Source organism: Hordeum vulgare, chromosome 6H, assembly GCF_904849725.1.
Source record: "Hordeum vulgare subsp. vulgare chromosome 6H, MorexV3_pseudomolecules_assembly, whole genome shotgun sequence".
NCBI lineage: Eukaryota > Viridiplantae > Streptophyta > Magnoliopsida > Poales > Poaceae > Hordeum > Hordeum vulgare.
The window spans coordinates 519,685,412-519,704,315 of record NC_058523.1 but is presented as its reverse complement, the minus strand read 5'-3'; positions in this window follow the sequence as shown (position 1 = coordinate 519,704,315).

The window sequence follows — 18,904 nt, the reverse complement described above, 5'->3', positions numbered from 1 at the left end:
TGGAGGCATGTATAATTTATCCTATTGCTCAGAGTAGATGGGTTAGTCCCGTTCATTGTGTCCCTAAAAAGGGAGATGTTACCGTTGTTCCTAATGATAAAGATTAATTAACCCCAGAAAGAATTGTTACATGATATAGAATGGTAATTATTTTAGCAAATTAAATAAGTTTACTAGGAAAGAACATTAATTATCCCCTACCTTTTATAGATCAAGTTCTAGAAAGACTATCCAAACATACACATTTTTGCTTTCTAGATGGTTATTGTGGTTTCTCTCAAATACCCGTATCAAAAGGGGATCAAGAGAAGACCACTTTTACTTGCCCTTTCGGTACCTTTACTTATAGACGCATGCCTTTTGGTTTATGCAATGCACTTTCTACCTTTCAAAGATGTATGATGGCTTAATTCTCTGACATTTTTGAAAAGATTGTTGAGGTTTTCATGGATGATTTTTCCGTTTACGGAACTTCTTTTGATGATTGCTTGAGCAACCTTGATCGCGTTTTGCAGAGGTGTGAAGAAACTAATCTTGTATTGAGTTAGGAGAAGTGCCACTTTATGGTTAATTAAGGCATCATCTTGGGACACAAAATCTCCGAAAGAGGTATTGAAGTTGACAAAGCTAAAGTTGATGCTATTGAAAAAATGTCGTGTCCAAGAGATATCAAAGGTATAAGAAGTTTCCTTGGTCATGTTGGTTTCTATGGGACATTTCTTAAAGACTTCTCTAAAATTTCTAAGGCTCTCACTAATATTTTGCAAAAGGATATTCCATTCATTTTCGATGATGATTGTGTAGAAGCATTTGAAATTCTTAAGAAAGTCTTGATAACTGCACCTGTTGTTCAACCACCTGATTGGAACCTACCCTTTGAAATTATGTGTGATTCTAGTGATTATGCTGTTGGTGCTGTTCTAGGACAAAGATTTGATAAGAAATTAAATGTCATCCATTACGCTAGTAAAACTCTAGACAGTGCTAAAAGAAACTATGCTACCACTGAAAAGGAATTTTTAGCAGTTGCGTTTGCTTGCGATAAGTTTAGACCTTATATTGTTGATTCCAAAGTAATTGTTCACACTGCTTTTGAGTAACTTAAGGAAATGAAAGATGCTAAACCTAGACTTATTAGATGGGTCCTTCTGCTACAAGAATTTGATCTGCATATTATTGATAGAAAGGGCGCTGATAACCCCGTAGCAGATAACTTGTCTAGACTAGAAAATGTTCTTGATGACCCACTACCTATTGATGATAGCTTCGCTAATGAACAATTAGCTGTCATAAATGCGTCACGCAATGCTCCTTGGTATGCTGATTATGCTAACTATATTGTTGCTAAATCTATACCGCCTAGTTTCACATACCAACAAAAGAAAAAGTTCTTCTACGATTTAAGACATTACTTTTCGGACGATCCACACCTTTATAAAGAAGGAGTAGATGGTATTATTAGACATTGTGTACCTGAGCATGAACATGGACATATCCTTCACAAGTGTCACTCCGAGGCCTACGGAGGACACCACACGAGAGATAGAACTGCACACAAGGTATTGCAATCTGGTTTTTATTGGCCTACTCTCTTCAAGAATGCTCGTAACTTTGTCTTGTCTTGTGATGAATGTCAAAGAATTGGTAATATTAGTAGACGTCAGGAAATTCCTATGAATTACTCTCTTGTTATAGAACCATTTGATGTTTTGGGTTTTGATTATATGGGACCTTTTTCAAAATCCAACAGGTATACTCATATTCTAGTTGCTGTTGATTATGTTACTAAGTGGTAGAAGCTATTCCAACTAGTAGCGCTGATCATAACACTTCTATTAAAATGTTGAAAGAAGTTATTTTCCCTAGATTTGGAGTCCCTAGATATTTGATGACTCATGGAGGTTCACAATTTATTCATGGTGCTTTCCATAAATTGCTTGCTACGTATGATGTTAATCATAGAATTGCATCTCCTTGTCATTCTCAGTCTAGTGAGCATGTATAATTGAGCAATAGAGAAATAAAATTGATCTTGCAAAGGACCATTAATAGATCTAGAAAGAATTTGTCTAACAAACTTGACGATGCATTATGGGCTTATAAAACCGCTTACAAAAACCCTATGGGTATGTCTCCGTATAAAATAGTTTATGGTAAAGCATATCACTTACCTCTAGAGCTAGAACATAAAGCTTATTGGGCAATTAAAGAGCTTAACTATGATTTCAAACTTGCTGGTGAGAAAGGTTATTTGATATTATCTCACTTGATGAATGGAGAACCCAGTCCTATGAGAATGCCAAGTTGTTTAAAGAAAAGGTTAAGAGATGGCATGATATAAGGATACAAAAGCGTGAATTCAATGTAGGTGATCATGTCCTGCTATACAACTCTCGTTTAAGATTTTTTGCAGGTAAACTTATCTATAAATGGTAAGGGCCTTACATTATCGAGGAAGTGTATCGTTCCGGTGCCATCAAGATCAACAACGACGAAGGCACAAATCCGAAGGTGGTAAATGGGCAAAGACTCAAACATTATATCTCACGTACTACCATAAATGTTGAAACTAATATTATCAATACCACAACTCCAGACGAGTACATTAGGGAGGCCTATGAGAACGTCTCGGACTCCGAAAAGGAATAGGTATGTGCTACGGTAAGCAAACCGACTCCAAAACGTTTTCAATGGCAATTTTTACCAGTTTTGGAATATTTAAAAAATTAGGAAAATTTAAAGCAGTCTAAAGCGTGCACGAGGAGGCGACAAGCCACGGGCCGCGGCCTACCCCCTGGCCGCGCCCTACAGGCTTGTGGCCACCCTGTGCACCCTCCGGGCTCTGTTTTCTGGTGGAATACTCCTTCGGGTCGGCAAAATTCATTATATAATCTCCCGAAGATTTTGACCTCCGTATCTCGACAATATCTCGTGTTTTCGTTTTGAGCTGTTTCTGCAACAGATTTAGAGTAAGATGTCGTCCCAAGATTCCGATGAGGAGAGCTATGTATCACATTATCTTGCCAATCACAAGCTCTGTAGGGATGTAGATCCCTATGGATTGTGCTCGGAGGAGGAACGGGAGATATGCAATTATGCGAAAGGAAGCTCGGACGAAGAGGAGATTCCCTTGCCTCGACCCGAAGATATGGATGTGGAGTTCAAGAAGTCGAGCCTCCCAAATACAAGGAGAAAACCCAAGGTGCTATTTATCCCTTCTCATTTTCTACAGGAGAGAAAGGGGGAATTATGTCAAAGGATATTTAGGCTCGAGATGGAAGCAGATGATCTGAGGGAACAAAAATTCATGCTTAAGTGGAAATTTGGTAAGCTTTCAACCTCACCAGCAACTCTAACATCACCACCTCCGAAGAAACACAACTGAACACATGGGTATGGGCACTCCCCTTGGCTTGTTCCAAGCTTCAGGGAGGTGCCGCGGTATCGTATCACCATCACACATTTTTACCTTTTTACTTTTTATTTGTTCGATCCTTTTGGTTATATCTTGATCTAGTAGAATAAAGTTTTACTGTGATCTATTTTTAAGTTTTTTTTGTTCCCCCTATGTAAGCAAGTCCGAGAGTTATATAATAAAGAGTACTTTTGAATTGAGGGCTTGGCTTGCTTGCTATGATCTAGAGAAAAAGAAATAAAAAGAAGTATAGAATAAAAGCAAAAGAGCATACATAATGATTTGCTGTGAAACGTATGTTGATTGAAATTTGTTGTGAGTTGATAAACAAAGCTATTGGTCATTGTTGCAATTAAAAGGAGGTAATAAAGAAAGAGAGGTTCACATATAAATATATTATCTTAGACATCTTTTATGATTGTGAGCACTCATTAAAATATTATATGCTAAAAGGTTGAACTTGGACAAGAAAGACAACATAATGAGTTATGTTTGCTTATTTCTGAATAGAAGTTATATGGTTGTAGATCCTTCAACATGTGTCGCTTGCTTCCACCTCATATTAGCCAAAAGAAACTCCTGCACAAAGTAGAGATACTACTTGTGCATCCAAAAACCTTTGACCCAGTTTTGCCTTGAGAGTCCACCATAACTACTTATGGGTTGAGTAAGATCCTTCAAGTAAGTTGTCATCGGTGCAAGCAATAAAACATTCTCTTTAAATATGTGTGGTTTATTAGTGCGAGGAAATTAAACTTTATATGAACTCGTGATATAGAAGAAATAAAAGCGACGGACTGCATAATAAAATTCTGTATCACAAGGGGCAATATAAAGTGATGTTCTTTTGCATTAAGAGATTGTGCATCCAACTATAAAAGCGCATATCAACCTCTGATTCCCTCTGCGAAGGGCCTATCCGTTACCTTTACTTTCTAGTACTTACCTTTATGAAAGAGTCGTGGTGATCTTCACCATTTCCTTTATTTCACCTTTATCTTTTGGCAAGCGTCATGTGTTGGGGAATGATCTAGACAAATATATCCACTCGGATGTGGGTGATCATGAGTTATTATTGTTGACATTACCCTTGAGGTAAATAGTTGGGAGGCAAAACTATAAGCCCCTATCTTTCTCTGTGTCTGATTGAAGCTTTGATCTCATAGGTACCACATGAGTGTGAGCAATTATGAAAGACTATAAGATGATTGAGTATGTGGATTTGCTTTACAAGCTATTATATTGGCTCTTTCCTACGTTGCGATAAATTGCAATTGCCTCAATGACTGAAATCATAGTTTGTTAGTTCTCAATAGAGTTCTTGATGCATATTTTGCCTGGTAAATGAATTGTTACTCTAGTATAAGATATTCTATGTCAATATGTGTTGATGTTCTAAAGATAATCATGATGCCCTCATGTCCGTATTTTATTTTATCGACACTTCTATCTCTAAAAATGTGGGCATATTTATTGATCTTGGCTTTCGCTTGAGTACAAGAGAGGTCTAAGTTTGGGGGAGTTGATACGTCCATTTTGCATCATGCTTTTATATCAATATTTATTGCATTATGGGCTGTTATTACACATTATGATACACTACTTATGCCTTTTCTCTCTTATTTTACAAGATTTACATGAAGAGGGAGAATACCGGCAACTAAATTCTGGACTGGAAAAGGAGCAAATCTGAGAGACCTATTCTGCAGAACTCCAAAAGTCTTGAAAATTTATGGAGAATTGTTTTGGATTGTATAAATAATAATGGGCGAAAGAAGTACCGGGGGGGGGGGGGACCCACCAGGAGGTCACAAGACTAGGGGGCGCGGCCTACCCCCTGGCCTTGCCTTGCAGGCTTGTGGGTCCCCTGGCAGGCCTCCGACGCCCATCTTCTGCTATATGAAGGATTTTGACCTGGAAAAAAGTCATATCAGAGCTTTCGGGACGCGACGCCGCCGTATCGAGGCGGAACTTCGACAGAACCAATCTAGAGCTCGGGCGGAGCTATTCCTCCGGGCAAACTTCCCTCCCAGAGGTGGAAATTGAAGCCATCATCATCACCAACGATCCTCTCATTGAGAGGGGGTCAATCTTCATCAACATCTTCATCAGCGCCATCTCCTCTCCAAACACTAGTTCATCTCTTGTATTTGATATTTGTGTCAAAACCTCCGATTGGTACCTGTGGGTTGCTAGTAGTGTTGATTACTCCTTCTAGTTGATGCTAGTTGGTTTATTTCGTGGAAGATCGTATGTTCGAATCCTTAATGATTATTAATACTCCTCTGATTATGAACATGAATATGCTTTGTGAGTAGTTACGTTTGTTCCTGAGGACATGTGATAAGTCTTGTTATAAGTAATCATGTGAATTTGGTATTCGTTCAATATTTTGATAAGATATATGTTATCTCTCCTCTAGTGGTGTCATGTGAACGTCGACTACATGACATTTCACCATTATTTCGGCCTAGAGGAAGACATTGGGAAGTAATAAGTAGATTATGGGTTGCTAGAGTGACAGAAGCTTAAACCCTAGTTTATGTGTTGCTACGTAAGGGGCTGATTTGGATCCATATGTTTAATGCTATGGTTAGATTTATATTAATTCCTATTTCGTATTTACGGATGCTTGCGAGAGAGGTTAATCATAAGTGGGAGGTTTTTCCAAGTAAGGGCAGCACCCAAGCACCGGTGAACCCACATATCCAAATTATTAAAGTAGCGAACACGAATCATATGAGCATGATGAAAACTAGCTTGACATAAATTCACTAGTAGAAAAGAGGGCTTTGGTCCAGGGCCTGCAATCCCATTAGTCTCGATTCACCCACGAACTGGGACCTATGGTGTCATTGGTCCCGGTTTGTGAGGCCAGGCGCCGGCTGCTATTCTACAGACAACAGCGCCAGAAATTGACACGTTGACAAAGGCTGGGCTTGCGTTGGTTTTTTCCTTGAAGAGGAAAGGGTGATGCAGCACAGGAGTAGTAAGTATTTCCCTTAGTTTGAGAACCAAGGTATCGATCCAGAAGGAGGGTCTCGTCAAGTCCAGAGTACCTGCGCAAACACAAACAAGCTTGCACCCAACGCTTCAAAGGGGTTGTCAATCCCTTCAAGATTGTTTGCAAAGTGAGATATGAAGGCGGAAAGTGCAACGAAGTAAAAAGTGTAAGGCTGAAAATATGGTGTGGAGTAGACCCTGGGGGCCATAGTGTTCACTAGAGGCTTCTCTCAAAATAGCAAGTATTACGGTGGGTGAACAAATTACTGTCGAGCAATTGATAGAACCGCGCAAAGTCATGACGATATCTAAGGCAATGATCATACATATAGGCATCAGGTCCGAGACAAGTAGACCGATACTTTCTGCATCTACTACTATTACTCCACACATCGACTGCTATCCAGCATGCATATAGTGTATTGAGTTCATGACGAACAGAGTAACGCTTTAAGCAAGATGACATGATGTAAAGGGATAATCTCAAACCAATGGTGAAAACCCCATCTTTTTACCCTTGATGGCAACAACACGATGCATGCCTCGCTACCCCTTCAACCACTGGGTGAGGTCACCGCACGGTATGAACCCAAAACCAAGCACTTCTCCCATTGCAAGAATCATAGATCTAGTTGGCCAAACAAAACCCACAACTCGAAGAGAACTACAAGGATATGAAATCATGCCTAGGAGAGATCAGAAGAAACTCAAATAAGATTCATAGATAATCTAATCATAAATCCACAATTCATCGGATCTCGCCAAACACACCGCAAAAGAAGATTACATTTGGTAGATCTCCATGAAGATCATGAGAACTTTGTATTGAAGGTCCAAGAGAGAGAAGAAGCCATCTAGTTACTAGCTATGGACCCGTAGGTCTATGGTGAACTACTCACGCATCATCGGAGAGGTCATGGTGTTGATGAAGAAGCCCTCCGTGTCCGAATCCCCCCTGCGGCAGGGCACCAGGACGTGCCCCAGATGGGACTGAAAGGATCGATATGGTTGACTAGAGGGGGGGTGAATAGGCAACGACCACTTCTTTAATTAATCATAGTAAGTTAGGGTAAGCAACATAAGGGTTCACTAAAATGACAACAAGGAGGTGAACCTATATGATGCTAACAACAAAGATAACTAAGACAAGTAAGAGATACACAACAACATAAGCATGCACGATGTAAAGGTTAGAGATAACCACAAGTGGAACCAATGAAGATGAGGATGTGTTACCGAAGTTCCTTCCCTTTGACAGGAAGTACATCTCCGTTGGAGCAGTGTGGAGGCGCAATGCTCCCCAATAAGCCACTAGGGCCACCGTATTCTCCTCATGCCCTCACATGATGCGAGGTACCGTGATTCCACTATAGGTGCCCTTGAAGGCGGCGACTGAACCTTTACAAACAAGGTTGGGGCAAACTCCACACAAAGCTTGGAGGCTCCCAACAAGACCACGAAGCTTCACCACAATGGAATGTGGCTCCGAGGTGACCTCAACCGTCTATGGTGCTCAAACACCCAAGAGTAACAAGATCCGCAAGGGATTGGTGGGGGAATCAACTTTTCTCTTGGTGGAAGTGTAGATCTAGGCCTTCTCAACCAATCCCTAAAGAATCAACAAGTTTGATTGGCTAGGGAGAGAGATCGGGCACTTTTGAGCTTAGGGAGCAACAATGGAGCTTGGGAGGGTCAAAGGTAGGGTTCTAGAGCAAGAAGAACCCCTTATATAGTGGGGGGAAATCCAACCGTTTTCCCACTCACAGCCCGAGCCTAGCGGTACTACCGCTGGCTGAAGCGGTACTACTGCTAGCAGTCCAGCGATACTACCGCTGGCTGCAGCCGTACTACCGTTGGCACTCCAGCGGTACTACCGCTGGGCCCATGGTAGTGCAGAAGCACTACCGGGCCAACCACCACCAAGAAAGTCTTCGCAAAAAGTCCAACGAAGTACAGCCGCTAGGAAGGCGGTACTAAGTTCCTGGAGCGGTACTACCGCTGACCAGGGGAGGTACTACCTCCAGCACAGCGGTACTACCGCTAGAGCAAGCGGTACTACCGCCAGCTCCAGCGGTACCACCGCTAGGCCCAGCGGTACTAGCGCTAGGCACAGCGGTACTACCGCTGAGAGACCTTTTTGCTTAGAGGAGATAAACCAGAGGCGGGAGCCACTCCAAAGTTGGAGGGAAAGGGAAAGGAGATAAAGTGTGTGCGTGCAAAATTGATTCCACCCAAACCTTTCCACTAGGGTCCCCTCTTAATAGTACGACATTCCTATGACTCAAAGAAGGAGAATCGTAGAGTACACCGTGCTTCTGTTCCATGGAAGGGGGGAGTCGTCTTGTGCCGTTGACATGTGTTATCTGAAATCTTAACACACACGATTAGTCCTTTGCGGTACTATCATCAATCACCAAAATTACTTAGGCATAAAATATGCCCTAACAATCTCCCCCTTTTTGGTGGATTGATGACAATACCGGATTTGCACAGTGAATAGCATGTGAACATAAAGATAGTGGTAGAGAAAATTAAGGAGCATATTACTGACAGCATATGATAGAAATAAGTCTCACACTAGTCCAAGTCTCACATCACACAAAGCAAAGATAGCAAATAAGAGTAAACCAAGTTCAAAGCAAACACGATAAGATAAGCAAAGCTTAAGCAAAGCACAAATCCAGCTCCTAGACTTTCTCCCCCTTTGGCACAAGACACCAAAAGGGGCACACCTAATGACACAGGTGGTCACTCCGCATCCTCATCAGCCCCAGACTCGTCCGTGGCATCCGGATCGTCTTGCTCCTCCTCATTATCCTCCTCAGACGCCTCCTCCTCTGCATCAGACCACTGATAACCTTGAGCCCGCATCCAATCAGACTCTGGAGTGATGTCGTCCTCTGAGCCGTAGGAGATATCAACATCAAGTGTCCTCAAGACACGCTTGTGCCTCTGACGGTTCTCCTTCTGGGCCACATGAGACTGATACTGTCCCTTGGCATGCATACAGAAGAGAGTCTTCATTTTATCCTTTAGTTTCACTGCCCAAGATGGCATAGCAGAAGAGCGGGACTGAGAAGCGGGGCCTCTTTCAGATGCAGTCTCTGTTTCAGTGTCCATGTGCTGAGACGAAGTGGATGGGTTGGCCCATTTGTCTTTGATGCAGAGCTTGATAGGATCATGCACAAAGTAACCAACCTGAATAGGGAACTCATCGACCAGATAGACTTCATGCCACCTCTGGCGAATATAGGCAAACAAGTAGGGCCCTTAGATGGGAACCTTGCGGTTCATGATGCAGTTCCAGAGCTCATTGAACATCACGTCGGGAATATCAAGAGGGGCAGATTCCTTAGTCTTAGCCTCCTCACAAAGAAGAAGCATCTCAGCTGGATGACCATCCACCTCGTCAAAGTTGCCAATGGGAGGAAAGAGAGTGTTGTGGAAGATCCGATGCATGATATCCAGGTGCTTGGGGAGCACACCTTTCTTCACATAAAGTTGTTGCAGCCTGTCCTTGGGGGTGGCAGTAGATGAAGATGGAGCATGAGGACGCAACCCAAGAGGATTGTCAGCTCCCTGAAAGTCGACCTTGAGAAGCTTCATGAATTCTGACCAGGAACCTGTCATCTTCTGAGTACCGGTCATCCAAGTCATGGTGCGCTCGTCATCAGGTGCAAAGTGAACAGTGACATAGAATTGGGCCACAACATCTGGATCAAAGTCGTGCTTGAAGGTGATGATCTCCTTAATGCCAAGCTTGTCAATCAAAGAGAGAGCCTCACCAAAGTAATCCGGGTTCCGCTGAAGGTGAGCAAAGTCAATCCACTGTACTGGAACAAACATCTTCTTGAAGTGCTTGATGATGTCGCGATAGATCATGCAGTGATCCCGTGACCAAACATGCTCGACATTCTTGATCTGAGCCTTCTCTTCTAGATAGTGATTGCGGGTGCGGAACCGCAGAAACTCCTTAGGGGGCATATTGCGAACGTTGATCCCCTTTGTCTTGTGAGCTGTCTTCTTGAAAGACTTCTTTTTGGGATTCAGACCGGAAGTGGCGAAGCCCTCTGGAGCATCTGGAGTGCGATACTGCTTTGGTTGGGTGTCCCGTGGGGGATTCGAGCGGCGAGCACCACCTGTGAGACACAAGACACACACACACCGAAAAAGAGCGAAAGGAGGAGTCAAGGCAATGAGCAAAGAGAAGCATAAGAATAAACTCATATTGCCAAACAAAGCGAAAATAAAAGAAAAAATATCCTCCTCGCGGTAGTACCGCTACCCCTGGCGGTAGTACCGCTCGGGTCCTAGCGGTAGTACCGCTAGAGGGTTGACTTTCAGATCTGATTAGAGAAAGACCCATAAGATCGGCTAGATTGGATTTACGAGGGCCATGGCTACTGTATAGAATCACTACAAGAACGACCATAGCCCTAATCACATGAGGATCTCAAGCACATCTAGATAAAGACATGCCTAGGCAAAAGGATTCAAGATTTAGATCTAATCCAAAATAAGAGAAAAAGTACTTGATATAAAACATGAAGAACCTAGGGCATGTCAAGATAAAAGCAATGAATCATAGGACCTACACTCCCCTAGAATATCTCCTTCGTTCCATCCAAGAACAAAGCACAAACCATAGCCATGGATCCAAATCACCAAGCTCCTAACCCTAGAACAAGAAAGCATCAATCAAGAGAATAAAGGGAGGAGCTTTACCGGTGTCCATGGCACTTGATGGAGGAAGGAGGAGTGGAACAAACCCTCCAACTCAAGGGAGAGAAGGGGCTCCGCAGTTAGAGATCCAAATTGGGGGAGTTTGGGGAAGAGGAAGGAAGAGCCACGAGGAAGAAGAAAGAGGACAGAAAAAACGAGCTCCCCCTCCTTTATATAGCCCAAGGGGTACGGGCCAGCGGTAGTACCGCCAAGGTCCTAGCGGTAGTACCGCTGGGGTCCTGGCGATAGTACCGCTCCCCCTGGCGATAGTACCGCTCCCCCTTGAGACAGCCCTAAAAACCCTACTCAAGTCGTGGTACACTGGGGTCCTGGTGGTAGGACCGCTATCCCTAGCGGTAGTACCGCTACCCCTGGCGGTAGTACCGCTGGGGTCCTGGTGGTAGTACCGCTACCCCTGACGGTAGTACCGCTCAAAATGGCACAACGAGACATAGGATTTCATGAAAAAGACATGGGCAACGGCTAGTCAGTGTAAATAAAAAGATAGCACCAGCAAGATATACTGACTCATCATTTTGTATCCTTTCTTCCATGTGAGAGAAAGGTGGGGGCGGTGGCCGAGGCCACCTATGTTTGAGGCAAAGGCATGACACCGCGAAGAATTATCCTTGGGTTCATGACCAATGCTCGTCTTTGAAGCACAAGTGCCATTTAGTAATGGCTAAAGTGAAAGACTTGATCAATTTATGCATAATGGGGGGAGGGAAAGTTCATTGAGAGAACAACACTCCCCCTATGTCCATGCCTACATCTAGAACAAGATCTAATGCATAGTGAGGTGCAAAGTGCCTAGTTTCAATCCACATTACTTGAATCAATGATATTTAGCTCATGCCTTAACTCCCGGAACCTTGCTTCATCTAGGGGCTTAGTGAAAATTTCTGCAAGTTGCTCTTCAGTGTGGATGAAGTGAACCTCAAGATCACCAAGCTTGATATGTTCACGAATGAAGTGATGGTGAATATCAATATGCTTGGTCTTGCTATGTTGCACCGGGTTGAGGGAAATCTTGATAGCACTTTGATTGTCACATAGAAGAGGCACTTTGTCACAAGTGACACCGTAATCCTTTAAAGTTTGCCTCATCCATAGCAACCGTGCACAACAACTTGCAGCTGCCACATACTCAGCTTCGGTGGATGATAGTGAGACACAATTCTGCTTCTTTGAAGACCAACTTACCAGTGAGCGACCAAGGAATTGGCATCCTCCAGAAGTTGACTTCCTCTCCACACAATCTCCTGCCCAATCTGAGTCAGAATAGCCCACTAGGTTGAAGTTTGCTCCTTTGGGATACCATAGACCAAAGTTTGGGGTATGAGCCAAATATCGAAAGATTCGCTTAACAGCCATATAATGACTTTCTTTTGGTGCAGATTGAAACTGTGCACAGATCCCTACACTCAACATAATATCTGGTCTAGATGCACAAAGGTAAAGGAGGGATCCAATCATGGAGGGATATACCTTTTGATCCACCGCTTTACCATTGGGATCATTGTCAAGCTTGCATCTTGTTGGCATGGGGAACTTGACCGGCTTGACATCTTCGAGCTCGAACCTTTTGAGCATGTCTTGAGTGTACTTGGCTTGTTTGATGAAGGTCCCTTCTAAGCCTTGTTTAATCTCGAATCCAAGGAAGAACTTCAACTCTCCCATCATGGACATCTCAAATTTCTCGGTCATTAGTGCAGCAAATTCTTCATTGAAAGAAATGTTAGGAGAACCAAAAATGATATCATCAATATATAGTTGTCATATGAACAAATCCCCTTTAACCCTCTTAGTAAAAAGAGTGGGATCTATCTTCCCAATTTCAAACCCACGATCTTGTAACAACTCGGTAAGATACTCATACCACGCACGTGGGGCTTGTTTAAGGCCATAGAGTGCCTTATTAAGTTGGTACACATGATTGGGGAGCTTGGGATGTTCAAATCCCGAGGGTTGTTTGACATAGACCAACTCATTTAAAGGACCATTAAGAAAAGCACTTTTCACATCCATTTGCTGTAATTTAAAATTATGATGAGAAGCAAATGCAAGCAGCATGCAAATAGATTCTAGACGAGAAACATGGGCAAAGGTTTCACCGTAGTCGATACCCTCGACTTGGGAGTAGCCTTGAGCCACCAATCTTGCCTTGTTTCGAATCACAATCCCATTTGCATCTTGCTTGTTTTTCAAAATCCATTTGGTCCCAATGACATTATGTTCCTCCTTTGGTCTTGGCACTAAATCCCAGACTTGATTACGCTCGAAGTTGTTGAGTTCTTCATGCATGGCCATAAGCCAATCCTCATCATCGAGCGCTTCCTGTACCTGTTGAGGTTCACAATATGAAACAAACGCGTGATGCTCAAAATAATTCCAAATCTGTTGACGGGTGTGATGTTTGTTCTGTATCCCTTGCAATGGCGCCAGAAATATTTGTGTCGACGGCACCAGGAATCCTTCAGCTACGGCTACGCCTTAAGGGACTTCCTAGGCAAGTATGCAAAGGATTTCCCCCGTGGCCTTGGATCCTTGCGTTGGTGTTCCCTTGAAGCGGAAAGGGTGATGTAGCACAGCGACGGTAAGTATTTCCCTCAGTTTGAGAACCAAGGTATCAATCCGGCGGAAGAGTATGGAATGCCTTCGGTAGTGTACTCTGGCAATGATCTAGCATGGCATAGACATCAATGGAAACATCATGCTAGCTATCTTACGATCGTGCAAAGGCAATGTAGTCGTGGTGGCACATGTCATGGTGGTAGTTGCATGGCCATATATCTCGGAATGACTTTGAAAAAGCCATAGTAGGTAGGTATGGTGGCTGTTTTGAGGGAGGCTAATGGTGGGTTTTGTGCACCGGCGAGAGTTGCACGGCACTAAGAAGATAGTGATGGTGAAAGGTGAAAGTGCATCTAAACCATGGACTCAACATTAGTCATGAAGAACTCATATACTTGTTGCAAAAGTTTTATTAGTAATCGAAACAAAGCATTCAATGCATACTCCTAGGGGAAGGGTTGGTAGGTATAAACCATCGCGTGATCCCGACCGCCACCCAAAGGATGACAATCAATATACTAATCATGGTCAGACTTCATCACATAGCGGTTCACCATACGTGCATGCAATGGGAATCACTAACTTCAACACAAGTATTTCTAGATCCATAACACCTTACTAGCATGACTTCAATATTACCATAACCACAACTCAAAAATAATTGAGATGAATCAAACTTCTCTAACTATTCAATGCACATGAAGGTGGAAGTTTTCGTATCCCTTTGGATAACTACCCCTTTTGAGATTACTTTCAAAGCATAGATCAACTACCAAACCACGCACCGCTGTGCTCTAAAAGATATAAGTGAAGCAAATAGAGCAAAAGTATCTAGCTCAAAAGATATAAGTGAAGCACATGTGAGCTGAATTGTCTACCAAAAGATATAAGTCAAGCTCGACAAAATCATGGTGAGTGCATGTCTCTCTCTCTAGGTGTGCAGCAAGGATGATTGTGACACAACAAAATAAAATACTCCTACGATACAAGACGCTCCAAGCAAAAACACATAACATGTGGTGAATAAAAATATAGTCCCAAGTAATGTTACCGGTGGATTGAAGACGAGAGAGGGGATGCCTTCCCGGGGCATCCTCAAGCTTAGGCTTTTACGGCATCCTTGAATATCTTGGGGTGCCTTGAGCATCCCCAAGCTTGAGATCTTGCCACTCTTTATCTTTTTGTCCATAAGAACTTCACCCAAAACTTGAAAACTTCACAACACGAAACTTAAACAGAAACCCGTGATAACATTAGTACAAGAAAGCAAACCACCACTTCCTTAGGTACTGTAGCAAACTTAAATTCTACTTGTGCTGATGTTGGGTTACTGTACTTTCAATCTTCCATGGCTAATACCCCCCGATACTATCCATAGTTTCATCAAAATAAGCAACCAACACAACAAAAACAGAATCTGTTAACAGCAGACCAGTCTGTAGCAATCTGTATGTTTCGTATACCTCTGATACTTCACAAATTCTGAACAATTATGACAGTCTGAAGAAATTGCGTAGAAATCAGAAGCAAAAAGAATCAACTCAAAAGCTCTTACATAAAAAAATGAAAATTCGTTTCATGAGCAGAAAGTTTCTGTCTTTTCCAGCATGACCAAACGATCATCCCCAAGACTAATCATAACGGTTTTGCTTGGCACAAATGCAAAAAGAAACACAAAAAACACAATCATAACAGAATTATGAAAGTGTGGAAAACACAAAATAGAAAGAGAAAGGATAAATTCGTTAGGTTGCCTCCCAACAAGCGCTTTTGTTTAACGCCCTTAGCTAGGCATTGAATGATGCTCTCACAAAAGACAAGAATTGAAGCACAACGAGAGCATCCTAAAGCATGTGAAAATGACATCTAAGTCTAACATACTTCCTATGCATAGGCATTTTATAGGAAAACAAATTTCCAAGACAACCAATAGATTCCATATGCAAGGAAGAAGAAAGAGACAAGAGCAATCTCAACATCACGAGAGCTGATTTGGTAACATGAAGGTTTCTACCACAATATTTTCCTATCTCATAGCAATTACATGTGGGATCATATTCAAATTCAACAATATAGCTATCCCATATTATACTCTTTTCATGATCCACATGCATGCCAAGTTGACGCTCTTCAAAAATAGTGGGATTATCATCAAATAAAGTCATGACTTCTCCAATCCCACTTTCAGTAATGTTGCAAATATCATATTCATCATGAGGTTTGAAAAAAATTTCAAGATCATAAGAAAGATCATCACCCCAATCATGATTATTGCAACAAGTAGTGGACAAAGCAAAACTAGCATCCCCAAGCTTAGGGTTTTGCATAATTTTCGCATGATTATCACTAATAGAATTTATAGTGAAACCATTGCAATCATGCTTTTCATCCAAGGAGCCCTCGTGAATCACTTCATGAATTTCTTCCTCACAATTTTCAGATTCACGCATCTTACGCAAAACTCCAAAGAAATAGTCAATTGCCCTCAACTCACTAGCAATTTGTTCCACACGAGTGGGTCTCTTAAAGAGACTAGCAAGTGGATGAGGATCCATATCACTAGATTTTCAGCAAGCGAAGATGCAAGCATATTGAGGGCACATGGCACACAAGCGAACAGAAAGCAAGCGAGAGAAAAGGGCGAACGAAAAGGCGAACGAAAGAGGCAAAAGAGAAAGGCAAATGAAAACGCAAATGTGAAGTGGGGGAGAGGAAAACGAGAGGCAACTGGCAACAAAAGTAAATGCAAGAGAAGAAGTTTGTGAGACCTACTTGGATAGATCTTGATTTCTCCTCTCCGGCAACGACGCCAAAAATACTTCCGATGTTTGCTGTGTATCCCTTGCAATGGCGCCAGAAATAGTTGTGTCGACGGCACCAGGAATCCTTCAGCTACGGCTACGCCTTAAGGGACTTCCTAGGCAAGTATGCAAAGGATTTCCCCCGTGGCCTCGGAGCCTTGCGTTGGTGGTCCCTCAAAGCGGAAAGGGTGATGTAGCACAGCGACGGTAAGTATTTCCCTCAATTTTAGAACCAAGGTATCAATCTGACGGAAGAGTATCTCAAGATCCTGCACAAACACAAAAGCTTGCACCCAACGCTATGAAGGGGTTGTCAATCCCTTATAGATTGTTTGCCAAGTGAGAACTGAAAGCAACAAAGTAACAAAGCAAAGTAAAAGCGGAGATGTAAACGATGGATGTGAATAGACCCGGGGGCCGTAGAGTTTACTAGTGGCTTCTCTCATGAAAGCAAGTAGACGGTGGGTGAACAAATTACTGTCGAGCAATTGATAGAACTGTGCAGTGTCATGAAGATATCTATGAAATGATTATTTCTATAGGCATCACGTCCGAAACCAGTAGACCGATACTTTCTGCATCTACTACTATTACTCCACACATCGACTGCTATCCAGCATGCATTTAGTGTATTAAGTCCATAAGAACAGAGTAACGCCTTAAGCAAGATGACATGATGTAGAGGGATAATCTCAAACCAATGATAAAAAACCCATCTTTTTACCCTTGATGGCAACTGCTTGATGTGTGCCTTGCTGCGCCTACTGTCACTGGGAAAGGTCACCACATGGCAGAACCAAACCAAGCACTTCTCCCATTGCAAGAATCATAGATCTAGTTGGCCAAACAAAACCCAAGACTCGGAGAGACTTACAAGGATATCAAATCATGCGTATAAGAAATCAGCAAAGACTCAAATATATATAATAGATAATCTGATCACAAGTCCACAATTCATCGGATCTCGACAAACACACCGCCAAAGAATATTACATCGGATAGATCTCCATGAAGATCATGGAGAACTTTGTATTGAAGATCCAAGAGAGAGAAGAAGCCATCTAGCTACTAACTACGGACCCGTAAGTCTGAAGTGAACTACTCACGAGTCATTGGAGGGGCGATGATGATGATGAAGAATCCCTCCAACTCCAAAGTCCCCTCTGGCAGGGCGCCGGGAAGGGTCCCCAGATGAGATCTCGCGGAAACGGAAGCTTGCGGCGGCGGATAAGTATTTTCGAGGCTTCCCTGATTTTTTGCGGAATATTTGGGAATTTATAGGCCAAAGACCTAGGTCAGGGGGCGGCCAGGGAGGCCACGAGCCTGCCCATCGCCGCCTCCCCTCGTGGCGGAGTGGGGGCTTGTGGTCTCCCTAGAGCCCACCTAGCTTGGCCCAAAAGCCCCCTAGACTTCTTCCGTTCGGGAAAAAATCATTTCGGGGTTTTTCTTCCGTTTGGACTCCGTTCCAAAATCAGATCTGAAAAGAGTCAAAAACACGGAAAAAAAGGAACTGACACTTGGCACTAAATTAATAAGTTAGTCCCAAAAAGATATAAAAAGGTAGATAAAACATACAAAGAAGGTAAGATAACAACGTGAAACCATAAAAAATTATAGATACGTTTGAGACGTATCAGGGTGGATACTCCTTGATGGGGTCATAGTCCTAGGGTAGGGTCATAGGCCTGCCATACAGGTCCTACCCAAGGACTACCCCACACAAAGGACAGGACCCTAAGTCTGCCCCGACTGAATTAAGGAGTCCCCATTATCCAGTCGGCAACAGATCGTGTATCATCCAGTCGGGTACTAGCATTCGGAGAATACCAAGCTAACCGACTGGATACACTCGGTACATCGTAACCTCTCTGGAGGGAAACGGTCGTATGTTTCCGGGTGCATTTATTAGCATTTAGAGCATACGTTACCTATAACGTATGCATTCAATCCCCACTACTCCGCCCCCATACCAGAACCGTTGTGGAGGGCAGCGCACTCTATATAAGCCGCCCTCCCCCACTGGTAGAGGGGTTAGCAAATCATTGTATTCCATATTACACTCGACAACAAGCTCCGAGAGAGCACTGAGACGTAGGGCTGTTACCTCCACCGCAGAGGGGCCTGAACTCATACAACCTCGCCGTAGCTAGGACTCTACCCATCTCATTCGTACCCTACACATCTACTGTCAGGCTTATACCCACGACAGTTGGCGCCCACCGTGGGGCAGGCGTCTAAGTGACTTCCGGCGAGTTTGCGACTACTTCCTTTCGTCATGTCGTCCGGTGGAGATTCGAGCATGGGTCACCAGATCCTCTTCGGTGCTCTCTCCTTCTTCGTCGATGATTCGGCGTGGCTTCGGGATGCGCCCCCTGAAATCAAGGGGCTT